A 15,058-nucleotide genomic window follows, 5' to 3' on the forward strand; every position below is an offset into this window, starting at 1 on the left:
ATATATATATATATATATATATATATATATATATATATATATATATATATATATATATATATATTCATAGTAATGCACGCCTTGCCCTCCTGATATAAACAACTCAGCCTCATATATGCTTTGTTTATTCAACTGTCACTCTCTGGGATAAACCATAAGTCATGTGGAGTGAATTCCCATGTCTGGCAGCTATACATACCAGCAACAGCATCCCCATGCACCACAGCTATAAAATATTTTTCATTGCCCTGGGGCTCTTTCCAGTTGTATTATGACCATCATCTACAGTAAGTCCTATAAAAACCAGAAGCCAGTGCAAAGTTTGACTCATTTTTCTGTTTTCTTAAAAGAACAAAAAACGTTACTCTTGTTTTAAAACCGTCCCTTGGGCTTTCATCTTAACTTTAAGTTCTCACAAGAAGATTCAAGTAAAAGGTGAGGATCGCTATCTGGTAGCAGAGGTTCAGAAAGAGGTTTACGCACACAGCAGCCTCAATCAGTACAGACGTGGAAAGACAGACAGACAAGTAACATGCCAGGGAGAGTTTTAACGCGAGCATTAGGATCTTGTGTTTGATCCTCCGTTAAACAGGCAGCCAGCAGATTCCAGACTGAGTGTAAGTAATGTGATGACAAACCAAAAGGTAAAAACAACTTGAGTGCTTTTCAGAAGAACCTCTTTATTAGGGAGAAAATGGCATGCTGCACCAATGCAAAAGATGGGCTAATTCATGCTGAAAAGCAGGAACAAAATGTTCGGCGTCTGCATCTGGTATTTGGGTAACACTTTCCATTCAGTGTCTCTAATTACTGTGTATTTACATACTGTAGTAGTTACTTAGTAAATGTTATTATGCATAGTTACAATGTGCTTAATATATAATATTGTGGGTCCTGTTAAATGGTTAATATCACCAATACAATATACTGTATGTTCTGGTGTCAAGTGTCAAATTGTACAGGGAATAAGTCATTATTGCTGAGTGGATCTGGTTAAAGTGGGTGCACACACAGTAACACAGAAGCACTTTGTGCAAACTCTGCACTGGAACTAAGTCTTCGGAAGCCTGTCCTGTGATGTTTTATTCAGTGTTGCAAATGAATTCTGCAAGCTATTGCTGTTATATTACTGTAGTCTGCCAACAAATACGCCCGTGTTATGAGGAGAAACTGCATTTCATTGGAATTTAATCCTGATCACACAGAAAAATGATGATGGCCGTTTTCGTGAAATACTGAAGGAACAGGGAGGTGGAAGGGAAGGTGAGGGAGGCTGTTTGTGTGTGTTGTATAAATTGACTTGATTTTGCAAAACCAAGCACCAGCAGACTAAGTGAAATGCAGTATCGCTGCAAAGAGCTCAAGCAAGGCTTTATGCTTTTTCTTTTCCAAATGCAGATTTTATAGTGGAAACGAGAGAAAAACACCCTTAACTGCCCTGTGCAAACAAGAGGAAATCACCCTTAACTGCACTGTGCAAACGAGAGAAAATCACCCTTAACTGCTATGTGCAAACGAGAGGAAATCTCTCTTAATTGTGCTGTGCAAACGAGATGAAATCACTCTTAACTGTCCTGTGCAAACGAGATGAAATCACTCTTAACTGTCCTGTGCAAACGAGATGAAATCACTCTTAACTGTCCTGTGCAAACGAGATGAAATCACTCTTAACTGTCCTGTGCAAATGAGAGGAAATCACTCTTAACTGCCATGTGCAAACAAGAGGAAATCACCCTTAATTGGCAGCTATCCCAATCACTGTCTACCTGAGCTTCCAGAGTGGAGTGACTGTGTTTACAAGCAACATGCCTAGTTATACCTGCTGTTTATGATCGCGTTTCACATTTTAAAGGCGCCGCTACCTATAGAACAGTATTTAAAGCAGGATAACAAATGGAAGAGTACATGGAATATGGGCCACACTTGCACTCTCAATCATTGAAGTATGTGAAAATATATATCTCAGTTAAATGAATACGAAAATGAAAATGTATGAAAGTGTGATTATAGCATAGTTATTTTTGACCTTAATTAAAATAAATCATGCCTAATTATTACAGCACAAATGTTTTGTACAGAGATCAATGAACGGTGATTAGCACCGATTTCCTGTGACAGTAATTATGGTTTGGGTTTGTGGAAATACAGACCGATTCCTGTGACAGTAATTATGGTTTGGGGTAATACATTACCTGCTGATAAAATTGCATTGACTGTTAACTGTTGCCCAGTTAATACAAAGCCTTACGGTAAATGAAAAGACTTTGTGAGAAACCAGGTGGATCGAGCCCAGGTGCCTCTTGGCATGAACTCTGAGCTCTCACTATCACAGAGTCCCATGGACTGACTGACTGCAGAACAGTAAGGGATTACCAGACCTGACTGCCTTCCGTTCAGACAGCACTTACGTTTGAGAGCGCTAATTAAGTTGTCAGTCACTCTTTTAAATGGGCTTCTTAAGTCTCTTTTTAGAAAGCCATGCTGTAGATTGCTTGGAAATAGCAGAGCAGTAATAACAGTCAGTTAAATATTTTCTCACAGAGAGGTATTCATCTGGACTGAGGATCTAATGGCAGGGTTTAAGGTTTGCACAACAGGACCCTTTCTTGTTACATCAGCAATAGATGTCTGAATAAGGACATGCGGACGGATTAACCAATCTTTTGATCCAATGCTCCACTGTTTTCTGGAAACTAGAAATAACTGAGAATTTCAATTTATAGGCTACTATTCTGACCTAAGTTGATCCTTACTGATTATATATATATATATATATGCAATAATAGTGTATTAAAATTGTAAACCTATGCGAAAACAACAGAGAAACTGAATAATAAGTGACTGTCTTCTTTGTGTCATAAGTTTGAAAAAAACTGCTAACTGACATCTTGTTAGTTGTGAAAAAGGTTGTTGTAACACTTTTGTGGAAAAACAAAACAATGCAAACTAACACATTAAAACGCAGTTACCAAGGAAAAGACTGGAGCACTGCCAAGAAACTAGGAAACTTTTGAAAATGTGATCTACCTCAATTGAGACTGCAGTGCCTTTAGTTATTCCGCAACTGAGAAGTGGAACTCACTTTAAAGATTTTAGGATATTCCTTTACAAAGTGTCAGGAAATTTGCTGCATTTACGTAGAAACTAAAAAATGAGCTGTTCTGTTCTCAGGCTGGTCTTGTAAAAGGCTGCACGAAATAAACTCCTTTTACCCTTTTTACTTTCCTGATTGTTTGCATTGAGCAAATCTAACCTTGTTTCTTTTGCAGCAGCTTGCACCACATAGCAGCCCCGAGATTAAAACTTCAATATGATTTCTTATCGATTTCTTGTTGACCTCGTACGTAGCAGTCATCACTTTGCAATACATCCCACATCTACTTGTAATGAAATCATTACCCCCTGTGAATTAGTATGAGAGCAAGGGCGAATTCACAAAGGGATAAGTGAGGAATGTATCATGCATTTATGATTAATTCATAGAAATCCAATAAGATGAATTCCTACATAATTATGATTGATTTCCTGACTCTTGCTGTCAAGTGTTATTGATTTTGCCTTTACCAAACAAAAGATGTGTTATTTATTTTTTTCTGGTTGCCGGTAAACCGTTTAAAAAAAGACTACACAGTATATGCTATAGTCAAGTGGTTTTGAACATGCTTTATAAGCATGGACAGCAAAGTCTAAAATCTGTGTGAAAATCTGAAAAGTCGTGTTGGTCCATGAAAGGTCAATGTTCTTCTCAAGCATCTCTCACTCATTTAACTATCATTAGAAAGTTCTGACATACCAATCATATTATAATAAAAACTTGATAAACCTCTTTGAACTCTTCTCTTATCAGAACAGCCCTGTGATAAACTGTCTTGTGTGCTCTGCTCTTCTGCCCTGCTGTCATAGAGAATACTCTATTCAATCATCCATCTCTGGGATATTATGTATTTAAAGGTAAAGGGATTTTAAGGTAAAGGAATTGCATAATATATATTTTCAGTGGGATTCAGTTGCACATAAATCAGTTGCAGAGATCCGAAAACCCACCTGGTAACAACTAGTTTGGATAGTCAAGGTTTTCCTGTATTTTATATAATCATTTGTATAGTTACAGGTTAAACAAGGTAACAGGATATGAGGAGCTGACCCTTTTTGCTCAGCGGTTCAGTTGGATGTTTGCTTGCTTTGTTTTGCTCAAGTGTATATGTCTACATTTCTTTAACCTTCATTGAACTCTATATTTGTTGACACAGCAGGTCTCTGTTTTTATTTTTATTTTTTTGTATTGGTACAGAAAGCACAGCAATGTTAATACTGGGTTGTGAGATGTGCAACACCTCTCTCTCTCTCTCTCTCTCTCTCTCTCTCTCTCTCTCTTTCTCTCTCTCTCACATTCAGGGTAGCAAGGGGCTGATTCTTGCACAATATTGAGTGTGATGCTCAGAGATGATTAGGGAAGGCAGGTTAGAACAGTGGGGTCAGGTGGAATAATGGTCCAAAATGTGATGAATTCTTCTTAGTAGTTTTGAAAAAAATAATTAAATACAACTTTTACCTTTCTACCTTGGTTCAAGTCTATTGTGTTCTAGGTCTGAGTAACTGTCACAAAGACGGCTGCAGTTGGTGACGTCAGACCAGAAACAGGAACCCACACAAAATAAACAGAGAGGTGGAGTTTGGTGAAGCTGAGCAGTGCTCAGCATTTAATAATTTAACAGACAGAAAATAAAAGGTTGTAAAGACAAACAAAACACAGAACACGGCACTGGCAGCCAAAACAAAGAGACAAACAAAAAGGACTACACAGACAAACACGGTGAGCTGCTATTATGATATCTATTATTACCTCCGTCTCCAATACCGTTCTCCACTCACTGAACACACAACCCTGAGTGAGTGAAAACATGATGCTTTTATGCAGCTGTACCGAGACTCGATTGCTAATCAGTCATTCAATTGGAGTCTCGATACAACTGCACTTGAATTAATGAAGTGCAATTCCCCGTGCTCACATATTATTACATTTTACCTGCATGTGAAGTGCTGTGCAATCCTCGTGAATAAATACAAATATATATTTTAAACCACTCGTGTTACACAGACCCATTTATATCCCATGTACCAATGACTATATACCAACATTAACACACTACACGTAACATACAATACAAATAAATAGCCCAGGGGCAGGGCACTTTGCCACAGTGACTTCTGAGTATAAACAGACAGAGAACTGCTAAACTAGGAGGTTAGTGAGAGGTTGCTGAGCATACATGCATATGAATGGCACTTTTTCCTAATTTCCTGTCTGTACGATGTTGTCATGCCTTTGCTTTGTAAAGTTTGTTATACACTATAATGCTGTGTGTTGTAGCCCTGGGGTAAGAGAGAAAGAGAGAGAGAGAGAGAAAGCTACAGTCTACGTATATTCTTATCAAAGAGAGGATTTAATTGACAAGCTGTTGACAGAACGCTCATTATTGGTTAATAAGGGGTCCTGTTTGTCAGATTGCCATTGTTTCCTCAAAGGTTATTTTCTTTATTGTTAATTACCCTCTTAAGGGGACTGCCTGTGCAGGTGATTTATTCATTTATTTATTCATAGTGGGTATGCAAAATAAACCTTCTGAGAGGCAGTCTCATTCCACAGCCCTCAAAGTCCTGATTTCCCACGCTGGACTAAAATAAATAACACTTCAATGCTTCAGTTGAACAAATACAATAAAGTTCAGCCTTCGTCACAAGATCAGCTATTTCTGGAGCGCTGTTAAAGAAGCCAGCAACAGCTGATATTGTTTAAATCACTAAAAAGCTTTGTAAAAAGGGCCCAGCATTGCAAAATATCCATGTTACTTATGTAGTAGCGTCTATCTACATAACTAGAATGCATCAACTGTGTCTAAGAAACTGCCTTCCCCTCCCCTGCCTCCCTTACACCCCTGACGAGAATATATTTAACCTTTAAGAGTGAGAGGGAGAGGGTAGCAGCAGGAGAACAGCAGAACAACAGATCAAGAGAAAACAGAATGTATGGAATATGAAAAAGAATCAGCTGGCAGTTAAATGGAAGAATAGGTCAAAGTGGAAGGATTTCCATTGCATCTTCACATGGGCAGGGCAGCAAGCTCAGGGACACCAACTATCTTTGTAATCTTAGTTCTCTACTGTTGAAATCGAAAACTGGACTGTACACAGTTGTATCAGAAAAGGGTTAGGATCAAAGTTAGGGTTATGGTTAGAAACTGTATTTCTGAATAATAATGAAGTAGGGAGAGCCTGTGTGAATGCAGCACAGGTGTTGCAAGAGCCATCTTCCAGATGCAGCAGTCTTTCTTTGTTTTTCATGTTCATTGTATTTTTGTAATCTGAGGCCGTGCCTGTAAGGTCCTATAATTTGTCCACGGCAACCTCACTGCAGCCTTCACAATGATTCCACTCCTGATCAGTACTTTCAGATATGAATTATCTATAAATAACAGTTAAAAACTGCAGTAAATAAACAGAACGATATCAGCCAAGCCTGAAGTTATTTGGTGTTGCAGTAAATGGTGTGTGGATGACACGTGTTGTAACACTACAGACTGATAATGCTGGAATCAAGCTGCTAATGGGACTCCTGACACATTAATGAAAAGAAAACACAATGACTGGCTCAGGGTTGCGTGGAGAGTATGTACTTGAAATTATAATGGAAATATTAGCGAAATACCTCTACTGGTGAGTTTAAATTGCTGCACAGGTTCTGAGAGAGAACCCTAATCAATTACTTCCAATCAGCCACCTTATTTACAGAATGTCATTAGTGTAATTCATTTGCTAGCCAATCTGCAATTAAATTGGAGTCCTGCTCTCCTCCACCCCCACGTAAGTGTTCAGGATCGGAGCAGACGTCTTTAATTTATCATTGGAAGAGCATGAAGTCACCAGTTTGTACTCTGCACATAAAACAAGTGTTTCTATCTTCAATGGGGAGTTTAAATTCTAAATAAACCACAAGGATGCCCAGAGGTTTGGGAATGTATCCCTGCAGTGCAGAATGAATGAGTTCAATTCAAGATGAGAAAGAAGGAGAGATAAAAGAAAGACCGTGTAAAATTAAAATGAAAAATCCTGTTTACCGTAAGAATCGTCTCAAGGAAAGCAGGCAACAGTTCTGAACTGCTAATTAGTTTCAACAAAGACAATAAATCTCTTATCTGCTACAGTGGGAGGGGGTCACAGGGATTATCTCCTATCCGCTACAGTGGGAGGGATCACAGGGATTATTAATCTCCTATTCGCTGCATTGGGAGGGGCTCACAGGGATTGTTAATCTCCTATTTGCTACAGTGGGAGGGGGTCACAGGGATTATTAATCTCCTATTCGCTACAGTGGGAGGGGCTCACAGGGATTATTAATCTCCTATTCGCTGCATTGGGAGGGGCTCACAGGGATTATTAATCTCCTATTCACTACAGTGGGAGGGGGTCACAGGGATTATTAATCTCCTATTCGCTACAGTGGGAGGTGGTCACAGGGATTATTAATCTCCTATTCGCTACAGTAGGAGGGGGTCACAGGGATTATTAATCTCCTATTCGCTACAGTGGGAGGGGATCACAGGGATTATTAATCTCCTATTATCTACAGTGGGAGAGGGTCACAGGGATTATTAATATTTTATTCACTACAGTGGGAGGGGCTAACAGGGATTATTAATCTCCTATTAGCTACAGTGGGAGGGACTCAAGGATTATTAATCTCCTATTAGCTACAGTGGGAGGGGGTCACAGGGATTATTAATCTCCTATTCGCTACAGTGGGAGGGGGTCACAGGGATTATTCATCTCCTATTTGCTACAGTGGGACAGGGTAACATAGTCATAAAACACAGTTTAATGACGGGATTGATTATTTGGTAAGGGGCCAAAAATCATGAATGTAGAAATGAATGCATTGAATGGGTGGGGGTGGGGGTGGGGATGTGTAAGAGAATGAGGTGGAGGGAAAGATAGAAAAAAGAGAGAGAGAAGGATGGAAAAGAGGAAGGAGAAAGTGGAGGAAAGAAGGTCAGAAAAAACTTGGAGGGAGAGAGAAAGAGAGAGGGAATAGTGGTTGCAACCTGTGTGGACCTCAAATATTTCAAAGCAAATGTGAGAATGTTTGGAGTGATGAGCCTAGTAAACATCAACCAAATGTGAGTTTGAATGACATCAAAATGTAACTCGAAAAAGGAAAACGCTAGCAATTACAGAGATCAACTACTCACACATTTGATCAATGTGTGAGTTGTTTACTATTTAGGTTAGATTTACTATTGGTGTTAAATTTGTTTTTTGTTATTTTTTTAAATATTGCGCTAATGATGATTCAGAGTAAATAATTAAGTCTGAGAATCTTGCCCTAGCTTGGGGTTATTACTTAACATGCGACTGCAGGACAAAAAATGTACTTTAAAATGTTTAACCCCAAAGTAAACTTGATGAAACGCTCAGCCCCATACCGAGAATATTGTACACTGCTCAGTAACTAAACCCAGAAGGATATGAAGACATTTCTCCCCACGTGCTGAGCACAGCAAGTCCTTTTCATTCAGTAACTCAGCAAAACCCTGTTCCTCTCGTGAGCTGAAGGGAAAACCTCACTGGAGGTTGTGTTTATCACTATGTGCAGCATGAAGCAATATCTATCTATTTATGCACACAGCTATATAATATATATATAATATCTATATAGTGATACAATATAGAAGATAGATATATACTATACGTCGTTTATATGCATTATATATATTCGCTTCTGTATGCATAAAATTTAAAGACAGCTCTACTTTGAGTTTCTGTGTGCAGAAACTCATTTAAAACAGCTCACTTTATTATTAACACACACAGACTAAGCTGAAGTAATTAGAAGTTGCTAACTTTATACCGATATATTATATGCAGGACATAAAATATATATAATATATATTATATATATAGATATATTATCTATATCTATAATAGAGATATATATGATATAAAGCCAGTGATTCACTAATCAATTCTTCTGTGTGCAGAAACTCATTTAAAACAGCTCACTTTATTATTAACACACACAGACTAAGCTGAAGTAATTAGAAGTTGCTAACTTTGTTACAAGAATATACCGATATATTAACTGCAGGACAAAAAATGTACTTTCAAATGTTTAACCCCAAAGTAAACTTGATGAAACGCTCAGCCCCATACCGAGAATATTGTACACTGCTCAGTAACTAAACCCAGAAGGATATGAAGACATTTCTCCCCACGTGCTGAGCACAGCAAGTCCTTTTCATTCAGTAACTCAGCAAAACCCTGTTCCTCTCGTGAGCTGAAGGGAAAACCTCACTGGAGGTTGTGTTTATCACTATGTGCAGCATGAAGCAATATCTATCTATTTATGCACACAGCTGTGAAATATATATATATATATATATACCAGTATATATATATTCAATTCTGCTGTGTGCAGAAACTCATTTAAAACAGCTCACTTTATTATTAACACACACAGACTCAGCTGAAGTAATTAGAAGTTGCTAACTTTGTTACAAGAATATACCGATATATTAACAGTGAATCTGTGCAGCTGTGTGTGTGTGCGCAAAAATACATTTTACATTTTGTTTTAATACAAATCTTGCTATATACATAACACTTTCTACTCTGAATGCAGCAATTTTGTATAGATGCATGTATGTAAGTATTGTTTATATTGTTTTATTCTAGTTCCCCATTGTAAAAAACATTTATTTGGTCCACTTGGTTTTTGAAAGCACATGCTGGTACAAGGATCTTGTATTGTATTTTATTTAGACTAAACCTTCTCCTGCAAATGCAGTTATTCCCGGGGACATGAATTAAACCACTGGACCAAACCTCTTAAAAGGAGTCTCCTAGCTAAAGCTTGTAATTCTCTGTACTCTGGATTGAGTCTGTAGTGGTTTAACAGCACCACCTTTAGTCACCCTGTCTGTGTGCATCTCACAGGCTACCACAGAGAGGAGTGAGCAAAATCATTGTGATACTCTGGTGACAGGAGAGTGTGGGAGACAGAGAGGGTGAGGGAAGTAAATAGAAAGACAGATAAAGAGAGGGCAAAGAAGGGTTCTTCAACACACAAGATTACAAAATAGAAAGAAAGAAAGAAAGAAAGAAAGAAAGAAAGAAAGAAAGAAAGAAAGAAAGAAAGAAAGAAAGAAAGAAAGAATAGTAGGGTATGTTCATTTCTACCAGGTTGTTGTGTTGTTGATCACTGTGTTTCGGGGGTCAAGAGAGTCTGGGAAAGCGAAGGTCCTCCTTGGGGAAATTAATTCAGTGCTCACCTTCCTAATTCAAACTGATAGGCACCTGCTTAAACTACACCTGCAAGACCACAATTATTCACTGGAGAAAATCATCTGTAGCAGAAATGGCTCGTCAGCAAGACATCTGCACAGAGAAAAAAAAATGGTGTGTTGTAGAGTGGAAGGAGTGGAGTGAAACCATGTGGGAGTCAGCATCATTCCCTGGTCTCCATCATCCACTTGATATGTATAAATGACTAACATGACTGGGAGTCAAACCTGCCACAACCCAGTCTAAAAGAGCCAGGCTTCCCTAGTTGGATTAAGGTGTGACTAGAATTTTACAAGGTGTCATTTGAGCACTGGAAGGTTTTCTAAGAATCTACATGAGAATGTTCCAGGCATTCTTAAACCTAAAATGATTCTCAGGCTTCTTAAACAGGAGTGCTCTGTTCTGGCTCTTTGAGTCCATTCCAGTACAAGGTTAAACTAATTAAACTGGTAAGACTTGTAAATTGCTCAGTTGAAATATTATGGACATGGCTGGGCAAGAGAACCAGGAGTGAGGCGCACTAACCCATCTCTAAAAGTAGCAGCTAATTGTGCAAAGGGAAGCTAGGTGTGTTGGATTGAAGAAACACTTCCATGCATCTAGAAAACGCCTCTAACCTACTGTACACCTACCAGTAACCCCAGCGCTCTCCCTAGGGGTGCCTGCAGAAAAATAGTGCTCTGCATCCTAGTGGATGTTTTATTATTCATATGGCTTACTGACATCGTCAGGAATGAACAGCTTGACAAAAAAGCATCAGGAGAGATGATTGTTCCTCAGCATGGCAGAAGCACACACTCCCTCTGAGCAAACACAGACACACATACACACTCACACACACACACACACACACACACACACACACACACACACACACACACACACACACACACACACACAAACACACACACACACTACCTAAAACACAACTGTTACGCCTGCACTAAAAATCAGAGAATTTACTAAAAACGGTATTGATACCAAATAACATGGGGAACCCACAACCCAAACCCAAAACCCGGCCAACAAAACCCAAATGTGGCTGGGCAAATGCTTGGTAAAACACTGTTCTTTTTAAATCGTTGCTAGTACAGAGAGTTCAAATAATGAAAGCACTGCTTCCCGAGTAAATAATATGACTAAAAAGTATTATATTTGATTGATGCATTCCACCTACATGGCATGAGGTTAAGTGTTCATCAGAAGAGCAACCTTTAACCATAACTATAAGTATATCACAGATTAACACAGCAGCTCGAGCTTTCTGCCTCTGATGAAACATGACAGTGAGATGAAGAGATTGCTCTGCTACACCCCGCTACATATTGGATCTCCCGTTCATTGTGTTCCCAACCTCACTGTCATGTAGACTTGTGCATTTCTGTAAGACAACCAACGGCGCTGGAACTAGAGGTGCTGGGGGTGCAGTAGCACCCCCTGGCTTTGCATGGCTTCCATCATATACAGGGGTTACAGTTTTGCTCAATGGCTTTCAGCACCCCCACTTTAAAAATGGTTCCAGTGCCACTGAAGACAACTGCAGATCCAGATGCTTATCATGCCTTTGTGTTTGCAAAGGCATGATAAGCATCTCAGAAAATCTGCATCTCAGAAACAGGTCCACACAAGTTTTATGCAAACGTTTTCCGATGATGATGGGAGAGATTAAATGACAACATTCTTTCGGTACAATATCATCTAATTGCTGTGCTGAACGAACTTCCCTTAATCACTGTGAGAAAAAGAAAACACTGAATAAATATATGGACTGGAACTTCAGGATGCTTGAATGTTTAAAAAATTGTTTACCTGACAAAATATATACAATAGACTAAAAACAACTGTAATATTTCTGATGTACAGCAAGGCATTGTTGTTTATAACTGCTAAGTTAAAAACACATTATCTTAATCAAATACAACTCTGAAGCATAAAGGTGACCCAGTGTGATTTCAGTATTAGTGTTAGAGTGTATGGTTAGGGTTGGTTTTGTGGTTACACTTTAAATTAAATTTAAAAGAAGTGTCTAATTACTGTTACTTTACACAGTAGCTAAACGCATGTGTACTTATATATAATTACAATGTTATTATTCATAGTTGCAATGTACTTAACATGTAAATATCTGTTCACAACATATATGAAGAATACAGTTATGTCAGAAGGGTTAGGGTTATATCGTGCAAAAAATTACACATTAAGTACATTGTAACTATGCATAATAACATTGTAATCTGTGTAAGCACAAATGTATTTACTCAGTAAGTAGCACTGTCAGTTTTGTTTAATTTAGAAGATGATTTGATGTGTTGATTGGAAATTCTGCAGGCCTAATTCTGGAGAAATCAATGCAAGATTACGGACACTTCTTTCTAAAGCTTAAATATTACATAATGGTCTTTATACTTTAATACCAAAAGAACATATTGCTGCTCCACAGTCCCGACATCTCCTTTCATTACTGTAAGTTTGAACAATGTGGCTTTATGGGAGATTATAGCCATCAGATTTGTGGGGGACTGAGCTCCATTTAAAGGTCTTTGGAGGACATCAGTCCAAGGACTAACCAATAGCAATTCTGCTTGGTTTTAGAGATCTTATCACATTGTAATGCAGGAAGTGATTCCTCAGGCCTGTCCCTGCTGGTTAGACTTCTGAGATATGATTAGCCCACCCCAATAAGATATGATGACCAGGCCTAATCCTGCTTGCTTAGCTTTCTTAGCTCTGATCATCTCCCAAAACAAGATTGCAAAACAAAAAGCGCAGCTATGCTTTCTGAGGTTGTACGGCGTTGGATCTGTTATAAGTCAGATATATTATCCACCAGCCCCACAGCAGGTGAGGCAGCACCTGACACTGCAATTCCACCTCAGAGGTTTAAATCCTGCTTTCGGGAGTCTGGTTCGGGCTAAATTAGACGTCATTGATTTCCTGCAGCCCAGTGTGGCTGAATCAATGGCGCTGGCACCTCTTGCTCTCATCCGCTGTCAAGCCCGAGCCTGCAACTGAGACAATGGAATGCCTGCCTGTTGCCCCTTAATAATTAACTCATCCCTTAGTGACTCCTATGCATATTTGGTGAACATCCCAAAACAATTAAAAGGACTCTAAGCGTTTAACCCAATTTATTGAGCAGGGCTCTCATGTCAAATAAATATTTCAACGCGAGTCATTCAATTGATAAGATGCTGCTCATTGAATCTGGGGTGCATACATGTATACATCACTTCGAGAGGCCAGGAAGTTCATGCACTAACAACATGGTTTATTGTCACTGAAATATTATGTATTCTTTTTTAGAAAGGTTTAGTTTTTTTTCATATAAAGCACCATTTGGTATATTGCCAGCTTACCTGACTAAACCTTGTGATTTTACAGTTTCAAATTGTCATTTTTGTAGTAGCCATGAATACTGTACCAGGACAAAGTCACTGATCATATGCCTTTCTTGGCCAGAGTGCCTAGAGCAACTACAACCATTCTGACATGACTCTACTGCCAGCAACTGCTCTCCTTCCACTCACCGGTCCTGATTAAGATCTAATGCTGTTTTTATATATTTATTTTTGTCAGCATGCTTTTCTTTTTTTTATTTCTTTGCACCCTGTCACTTCCTTGCAAACCTCCTCCTGCACATTAAGCTAAACACACCAGCCATAATGTTCTACTAAACCGACAACATACATACACAGAAAGACGTTTGTTATTTTCAATAAGTTTTGCTAATATTGCCATTAGAAATTATCATTAACTGCCATTTTATTTTATTTTAACTGGTGTTTTGGTGATTTTCTTTTCAGATAAATAATGACCAGTCACAATTGTACAGTCATGCTTTTGAATTCAATTTTCTACCAGGTGAAGCTTATTGCCTCAGGGCGAAGCCATGCTGTACAGGGTTAAACCAACAATTTGACAATGAGTCTTGCAGTAGGTGGAGAGGTGAAAGAGAGAGAGAGAACTGACTGGCAATAAAATAGCTCCAGTAAAGACATTTGAATGATGACCCAACCCCAAAACAAATAACCCAATACTGATTCTATGGATGGAGCACCTTGCCGTTGCATGATTAACTTTTCAAAGTGTCTCCAGTTTTGGTGCTCAAAATAGAAAATATGTTGCTATAAAATGTTCCAGGAGAGATTCATGCTATCTGACAATTGTTTGTTAAGCAGCTCTTTAACTTTCTTGTTAGCAAGAAGAGACAGGTCTCAGAATGACAGGTAAAGAACAAGGGTGCTTGTGTGTGGATGTCAGGGGGAGGTACTGAATAACAGAACAGGGTTAAAAGTTGATCCAGTCAAACTGTTCACAAACACTGAAGTTCAAAAACACAGAAGAAGGTATTAGATATCCAGCAATCCAAAGGGCTTCAATATTTTAGGATGTGCAAAAATTAGGGTTGAACAATTTTCCAGATGGGGCATAACGAGGAAAGGATAATATTCCTGTATTTCACCCTTGGAATTTATTGCTAGACTGGGATTTGATCCTGGCCCTAGTCACAGAACGATCAGGAAGAGCTGCTTCGTTTCATATCCCAGGTGAAGATTTTTATCGTTTGAAATAAGTAATTTGTTTCTCTGTCTGTCTATCAGTCAGTGTAAAGACCATCACTCGCGATGCTAAACAGCATCTCAGAGCCTGTCAGTGAGTCAAGAAGCCAAGGGTATTAATGGCCTGTGACGGTACAGAGGAGTGATGTGCCTGACTGTGT

This window comes from Polyodon spathula, chromosome 11, assembly GCF_017654505.1.
Source record: "Polyodon spathula isolate WHYD16114869_AA chromosome 11, ASM1765450v1, whole genome shotgun sequence".
Taxonomy (NCBI): Eukaryota; Metazoa; Chordata; class Actinopteri; order Acipenseriformes; family Polyodontidae; genus Polyodon; species Polyodon spathula.